Source organism: Erpetoichthys calabaricus, chromosome 4, assembly GCF_900747795.2.
Source record: "Erpetoichthys calabaricus chromosome 4, fErpCal1.3, whole genome shotgun sequence".
Classification (NCBI taxonomy): Eukaryota; Metazoa; Chordata; class Cladistia; order Polypteriformes; family Polypteridae; genus Erpetoichthys; species Erpetoichthys calabaricus.
Window position 1 is genome coordinate 105,441,496 of NC_041397.2, and position 9,095 is coordinate 105,450,590.

The window sequence follows — 9,095 nt, forward strand, 5'->3', positions numbered from 1 at the left end:
CCCAAGCTTCTTTTTCTGTTTAAGAGCATCCCTATATACTGTGTAGCGTGCAGCCGGGTCTGGGAGGACCTGGGGAGCAAGTGTGGCCAGAGCATTACCTTCCCTGGGATGCTAGATGGCAATCCCCCTGGGTTGCAGCAGTGCCTCAGACTCCCACAGGGCTACATGGGAGTTGGAGTGTGGTGCAGCCCTGTTGGGATCTGCAGGTGCTACCAGGGGGTGCTGCAGCAGGAGCTGCTGAGCCCTTATGGGCCATTCTTCCGCCACACCTGGAAGTGTTGCCAGAAACGAGTAATCAAGCACCTGGAGCACTTCCGGGTGCATTATAAAAGGAGCCAGCATTCACTACTCGGGAAGCCAGAGTCGGGAGGTGGAGTACAGAGGTGTAGCTAGGGTTTTCAGCGCCCGGGGACAACTGAAGATTTCGCGCCCACTCCTGTTTGCCAAAATGCAATGGGGAAGGGAAAGAAACATCCATTTGGCGCCCCATGGATGCTGCGCCCGGGGACAGATGTCCCCCCTTGCCCCCCCCCCAGCTACGCCACTGGTGGAGTGATGAAGATTGACCCAATGAGTGAAGGAGGAGAAGGAAAAGAATAAAGGAAGAAACTTGTAGTATTGTGCTGTGCTTGTGCCGGGACTGTTGTTATACTTGTGGGGAATGGGGAAGGCGGAAAAATAAACAAGTGTCCATTGAACCTGTGTCTCACTCTTGTCTGTGTCGGGTTCAGCTGGCAGTTCCAGCCTGGTGGGCCACAACTGTACTTTAAGAAATTGTTGTTTAAGAAATTCCATTTATCTGGAATTTGAGATGTCCACACAGTTAAAAGGTGGCTCTACCAAAACCTAATTCAGAAGGTGGCATGGTACTACCTAACTTTCAATTTTATTAGTCAACGGCAAATATACAAGCTATAAAGTCCTGGAAACTTACACAAATTGATGAATATACACAAGCCTGGTCTGCAATAAATAACAAAATATTTCTGTACTTTTTTATATGCTCTGCTTTGTACCACAGTAAGTACTAATTATTGTCAATATACCAATAATCTAATTGTCCATCAATCACTCAGAAAATGAAGCAAATGCAGGATGCACTTCAAGACAGAGAAGCTTTTATCTGTCGTACCACTACACGATGAACTCGTTTTTTTCATCCCTATCAAACCTACACAGTATTTAATCTTTGGAAAACGTCCTTGATTACAGCACTTAAGACAGCTGTACTGATAACGTTTTTGCATCTTATGAACAGTTATACTTGAAATTTAACTTCCCAGCATCATAATTTTTACACTACTTTCAAATCAGAAAGTTTGCTTAAAAGAACCTACCCAATTTTCCACACCATCCATCTGTTTCTATTCCAGAAGAAATACTAATCAGTCTCAGAGAGCATCTCAATAATATATTAAAACATCTTAAAGTCTCTCCCTTTTAAATATCCTAGGGTACTGTGGGAAAGGCCTTTCATTTAAATTCTCAGAGAAGGAGTGGAAGACAACCATGCATAGAATACACTCTAGCTTCATATAACTTATGAAACATCAGTAGATGGGTCATTAATCTCTTTGTAGTGTGGCATATTGACATGATGGTAATATGACTTGTTGTTAATAAGAAGGATTCACAGGTCTTATTCTAAATATGTAATATCAAGAAAAGTGTGACTCAATTAAGCCACTTCAGACCATTCCAAAGTAAAGTTAGTGGGTCACATTGCAGAGATGAATAAACATTTCACTGATGATACATTAAGGTCTTGTGTACCTAGTAAAGTCCCAATAAGAACAGCTTTATTGTGCTATAACACTATTATTAAAGGAAAATTGCCTTTAAAAAAGCAATTATCCCCATTTCATCCCTCCCAAAAGACTGTCCAAGGAGTTAGTAACAAATAAAATTCTTAATGGTTTTTGAAAGGCATGCAGTCTATCACTGAATCATTTTCTGTAACAAGTGCAGCTCAGCAATCAATTCCCTATTCACTGCTCATCTTTAAGTTGTTACTTATTGTATGTATATAGTGTGCTTTAAGTTCCTCTAAAACACTTTTATTCCAATTTTCAAATAAAACAGTAACAAAAACCTAATTTTCATAACTTGTAGTGTGTAGTTTTTTCTTTTTTAATTTCATTTCCAATTTTCATGTGTCTATTTAATTTATGTTTGATAATATCTGTTACTAATACTGAAAACAGTTCTGTCTTGTTTTGTATTTAAAATCAGCATATAAGATTGCAACATTTCAAAAAGCCCTTAAAGCGTATAAAATTGAAACTACATACTTCTCTATTATATAACACATGTAAAAAAATGAAAGGCACTAGTCAGACAAACAGACAGACAGACAGACAGACAGACAGACAGACAGACAGACAGACAGATAATGTAAAGTAACTATGTAAAAGTAAAGACTGGCATTAGATAGATAGATAGATAGATAGATAGATAGATAGATAGATAGATAGATAGATAGATAGATAGATAGATAGATAGATAGATAGATAGATAGATAGATAGATAGATAGATAGATAGATAGATAGATCCCTTTGAAATTAAGGGAGTATCTACCTACTGTAGAATGATTACATGTACCCTCAACAAACAGCAAATGACCTTAAAGGCAAAAATGTAAGGACCCTGACAATGAAGAATGTGCATGCAATATAAACCATTGGGTGATTTTTCTTTGTTAATAAAACCTATGGCTCATAGGAATAAAATAAAACATTTAAATATCAAATTTTGCTCAAAGTAATCTGAATTACTCCTAATTTAAACAGTATTTTTGAATTTATGAATGTTGTTCTATATACTAAAATAAGCAACTCAATACATCATCTGTAAATGAAGAAAATTCTCTCCCTTTCTGTGAATTTTTTATTATACAACACAATACAATTTATTTTTGTATAGCCCAAAATCACACAAGAAGTGCCGCAATGGGCTTTAACAGGCCCTGCCTCTTGACAGCCCCCCAGTCTTGACTCTTTAAGAAGACAGGGAAAAACTCCCAAAAAAAACCCTTGTAGGGAAAAAATGGAAAAAACCTTGGGAAAGGCAGTTCAAAAAGAGACCCCTTTCCATGTAGGTTGGGCGTGTAATGGGTGTCAAAAAGAAGGGGGTCAATACAATACAATACACAGAACAGAACAAATCCTCAATACAGTATAAAAAATAAAAAAAGTACAAGTATGGAGCAGAATTTAACAGTAGATAATATCCCATAATATGATTTGGATGTGTTTAGAGTCCTGAAGACCTCAGCCATGAAGCTGCCTCCCCCATTTGGCCATTCCACAGTTTAATCAGCGCTGGGCCAGCCAATCTGATGAAAGGACCCCACTGCCCCACGATTCCTGTGATCCTCCATCAGGGATGACTTTACCTTAGGCAGGCAAAACAATTTGGCAGGTGGGCCGTGGCACCAAGTGCCAGAATAAGTGAGGGTTAGTAACAAATTATAACTATCATGTTACTTATGTTTTAGTGCTAATGACTAACAACAGAGATACAGTATGTACAGTTAATCAGCAGCTCTAGTCAGGATATGCTAAACAGAAGAAGTGAGTCTTCAGCCGTGATTTAAAAGCTGAGATCGAAGGGGTATCTCTTATAGTAGCAGGCAGACCATTCCACAGTTTAGGGTCCCTGTAACTAAAAGCTCGACCTCCCACTGTTATTTTATTAATTCTTGGAATCATAAGCAGACCGGCATCTTGAGATCTTAATGTGCGCTCTGGTCTGTAAGTCATGATAAGTTCAGACAAGTAAGCCAGACCTTGTCCATTTAATGCTTTATATGTTAAAATGAGGATTTTGAAATCTGCCCTAAACTTAATTGGGAGCCAGTGTAAGGATTTAAGAACTGGAGTGATGTGTTCATATTTTCTTGTTCTTGTAATAATTCTTGAAGTAGCATTTTGGATTAACTGGAGGCTTTATAAAGAAGAGTTTGAGCATCCAGTGAACACAGCATTGCAGTAGTCGATCCTACTAGAAATAAATGCATGAATTAATTTCTCAGAATCCTGCTTATTTAGAAAATGCCTTAATTTCCCAACATTTTTAAGATGGAAGAAACATGATTTGCAGAACTTTGTAATGTGCGCTTTAAATTACATGCTAGAGACAAAGATAACTCCTAGATTGCGGGCTGATTCAGTAAAATTAATGGTGATTCCAACTGAGCTAAATGATGACAAAATATTGTTGTGATCAGCATCATTCCCTCCAACAATTAACATCTGTTTTATCGGTGTTTAAAGATAGGTAGTTCTCATCCATCCACTCGTTTAATTCACTAACACAACTAATTAAAGACAACATCAGAGAAACTTAATTTGATCTAAAAGAAAGGTATAACTGGGTGTCATCTGCATACGAGTGAAAATTAACATTATGTTTCCTAATGATAGATCCAAGTGGAAGCATGTAAAGTGAAAACAGCAAAGGTCCCAGTACTGAGGCCTGCGGGACACCATATTGAACTTCTGTGTATAATGATGGAGTACTGTCAGCACATTTCTGTACATATTGAAATCGATTTGATAAATAAGAATTAATCCAAGTGAGCACAGTGCCTGTAAGGCCAACACCATTTTCTAGCCTGTACAGTAAAATAGAATGGTCAGTGGTGTCAAATGCTATGCTTAAGTCTAACAGCATAATTACAGTGAAGTTTCCTTCATCAGAGGATATCAGAATGTCATTTACAACCCGCGTTAGTGCCGTTTCTGTACTATGACCAGTGCGGAAACCAGACTGGAATTTCTCAAATAAATTGTAATGCGTAAGGTGTGACTGAAGCTGATTGGCGACTACTTTTTCTAGTATTTTAGAGAGAAAAGGTAAATTTGAAATAGATCTGTAATTATTAAGTATGTGTGGGTCTAGGTCTGACTTTTTAAGTAATGGTTTAATGACTGACATTTTTAGTGCATCAGGAACTGTGCCATGCAATAATGAACTGTTGATAATGTTTAGAATAGGTGCTGCAAGAACATCCATTGCTCTTTTTACTACTTTTGTTGGCACTGGATCTAGGGAACAAGTAGTGGGTTTCATTTTAGAAATTAAAGTTAAGACTTCCTGCTCAGTTACTGGATTAAAATGACTAAAGTGCTGAATGCAATGTGAGGCAGGGTCTGCTAAGCTAGCATGTGGTTTGTACTGTGATGCTGTGATCTGGGATCTTATATTTTTAATTTTCTCATTGAAGAAGTTCATAAAGTCTGTCTTGCTAATATCTGTTGGTATTTTGCACTGTTGATCTGAAATCCCATTTGTTAATTTAGCAACTGTTCTAAACAGTAGCCGAGGATTTTTATTATTGCTATCTATTATTGTAGAATAGTATTCTGAGCGAGCTTTAAAGAGAGCTTTTTTAAATTTTTTTTAACACTCTCTGACCATGCAATTTGAAAGACATATAGCTTTGTTGTTCTCCATTTGCGCTCCAGTTTTCGACACTCTAATTTAAGAACTCAAGTGTTTTAATTAAACCAGGGAGAGTTTCTATGTGCTTTGATCACTTTTGTTTTAAGGGGAGCCGCTGCGTCCAGAGCATCTCTCAAGGTCACATTATAATGTGATGTTAGCTGATCTAAATTGTTTTCCACATTTACATTTGATGTTAAATGGTTAAATGGTTTTTCACAATTACCCTCAACTTGCTCAAAGTATCTGTACATTTTCAAGCAGAATTACAACCTAGATGTCGCATTGTCTTTGTTTTAATCTGTGAGTGTGTTGGCAAGGGCAGGACTAAATCAAATGTAATTAGGTAGTGATCACAAATAACTTCATTTAATGAAGTAATATTTAAATTTTGAATTTCAAATTTGTAAGTTATAACTAAATCTAATGTGTGGTTATGATTATGAGTTGGACCTTTGACAATCTGACAAAATCCTACTGAATTTAACAAATAAGTAAAACATTTGCTAAAAGTGTCAGTTTCCACATCAATGTGTACATTAAAATCCCCCATCAATACTACGTGATCATAATTTATAGCCAAATCATATAAAAGATGATTGACGCCTCAGCTACGGGAACACTGTCAGATTTACTAAGCCAGGTTTCAGTGAGAAGACACAGATCAGATTTTGTACTTAATATAATATCATTTACCAAAACAGCTTTACTGCCAAGAGAGCGAGTGTTCAATAAGCAGCATTTAAAACTGCATGCTTCTTTCTGAACTGGTGATACAGTATATTATTTGTTTTAATTTGAAGTAAGTTTCTATTACAGATGCACCTGGTGGAGGGTCTGGTTTTATCTTTTGCTCTAATTATTCACCTTATTTTTTGGTTATCAAGTAATTTAAGGTTTGCATCAAGACTAAATTTACTGGATGCCCCACAACATGGATTATTGGTAACAACTTCAGGATAGTAACAGGTGGGATAAACAACAGCCTGTGATTTAATAATAATAATAATAATTCATTACATTTAAGATCATATGACTGCGGCCTGGATGGTGCTCTAATCAGTCAGCCAGGCAGTTTTGCTGCCATATTTTGGGATAATACATAAGATCCCCTCCAGGTAGGATGAAGACCATCTCTTTTGAAAAATCTAGGCCTTTCCCAAAAATCATCCCAATTGTTCACAAACACTATGCTTTTATTTGCAAACCAGGTTTCTAGCCAGCAGTGAAGGGAATGCAATCTGCTATAAATCACATCCCCTCTATATAATCTTGGTAAGGGGCCTGATACAACTAAATTCCGACATTTTCTTTTAGCTTTGGTGCATACAGAGATGAAGTTCCTCTTTAACACCTTAGATTGCTGTAAATAATCATTAGTGCAGCAATAAAGTAGATACTTCATCATCAGTGACACGGTCCATGCGGCCTCTATGTTAGAAATCTTGGCCCCTGTGAGGCATTTAACATAGTTCTGGAATTCTAAAATTTTGCACTATGGAATCGCCAATTATGAGCACTTTCTTATTCTCAGTTTCCACAGGCGCACTGTGGAGTGCTGAGAATCTGTTCTGGGTCCAAATTGGTGACCTGGGTGCAGAGGGACTAAATTTTGGCTTCTTAGACCCCTGTCTTACTGTTACCCACTTGCCCTGTGGCTGAATTGGTGCTGCTGACTTCGGCCGCACACTGACTACAGTGGGACCTGGAGAGATTGAAGTTGAATTAGAACTAGTCAAATTGTCTAAACAAACCGAGTCGATCCAGTTTTTGGTTTGCCTAATTGCTATCAAGTTCCTTACGCGGTCCTCCAATTTGTGTATTTTCCCGACCAACTCTAAATTAACTACTGTAAACACTTTGGCAGGTGAAACTGTCTACACTGTTGGCCGGAAAACCTGAACTGTACATGCTGCAGGACACACAACATATAAACGTTCCCTCGACAGGCAGAGAACAGATTGAAGTTACGTTTAGCGCTGGTATCATCTTCTTCGTTTTTTAACTTCGGTGCTTTCAGAGCTTTCCATGTTCAGCTGAATCACTAAGAGACCGTCAGCTTTAAGTTTCCACCACCCGGTGAGTAATCGACTTGGATTTCAAACTGTTGGTTATTTCTCCTGGTCAGGTGTCAGCTTTACTTCAATTGAACTTACTCAGGTGTTTGAGAAGGGCTACGTGCCTCAGAAGAGGTGGGGCCTGAAAGAGAGAAAGAGTTGTAAAAGTAAGAGTAAGAATCTACAGTAAAACTTATCAACCAATATATTTGTGATTTAATTTAATTTTTTTGACACTGATAAACAGTAAAATACTGTTCAATGTCACAGTGAAAACAGATCTTTACAAAATAAGCTAAATTAGTTGCAAATATATGACACAGCATAATTGACATAAACACACCTTATTTGGAAGGTCCAACTTGGGGTCAGTCTGTGTGGTAGTCTAATCTGCACAATGAACACAAAGAAACACTCCAAATAACTCCATGAATCTCCAAGCACAAGTCGTTGGGATGGAGGCATGAAACTTTTCAAATCACTGGTTATCCCTTGGAGTCCATTTACATCAATCATTAAGAAATGGAAAAAGTATAGCACAGCTGTAAATCTGCCTAGAGCAGGCTGCTCACAAAAACTGAGTGACTGTGCCAGAAGAAGACTAGTGAGGGAGGCCACCCCTGATACCCGAGGGCTTCACCACTCACAGCAAAGAGATATTGTAAAACATCTTAGCTAGACCATGGGAGACTCTGAAGTCAGCTGAAAGAAGGTTTTACAGTCAGATGAGAAAAAAGCTGAGCTTTTTGACCATCGAATTTAATGCCATGTTTGAACACTGCATATTATCCAAAACACATAATCCCCACCACGAAGCATGGTCATGGCAACTCAGTGTTATGGGAATGCCTCTCTGCAGGAGGCCCTGAAAGGATTGTGAGAATAGGGGGTAAAATGAATGCCATAAAATACAGGGAATTCCCGGAGGAAAGCCTGAAAATGCTAGCTGGGTATGTTGGATATAATTAACATTTGAACAGTCTAAGAAAACCACTATTAATACTGCAAGGAAACTTTCACCATACCTTGTATATGTGATACTACTGCTACTATAATTGCTACAACTACTAAATCAACACAATGAATTAAGAAAATACAAATTCTATTTTTTCACTTGGTTTTTTTCTTATTACTGTATTAGGCACATTTCAGTTATATTGATTACATTAAAATGCATTCTAAGATATAATAGATATGTTGTCCCTAAAAGAAGAAAAAAGTTGCTTTTGTTTTGTGATACAGGGTGTGCTACACGTTTGCTTTTTTTATCAAAAAGAAACTTATATAAATCAGCTTCCACAACCACACAAAAATTGCAGCTCTCTGAGAAATTTAATAACAGTCTTTAACTTTCTTTCTGACTGCATAGTGGTCTAGAGATTCCCGAATACCAATTACAACATTTCTCTAACCAAAGGGGCACTTCTTTATGTAAAATACCTTACTTTATGCTAATGCAGAACACTTTGCCAGGGAATAATACCCCTGAAAATGCAGAAGCAATTCTGAGAAGCAGCTCTTTGTATAGTAAACCACTCTAATCTTTTTCCTGTGAGTGGACAATACTCAAAAATAACCCATCTAGGGGAAAA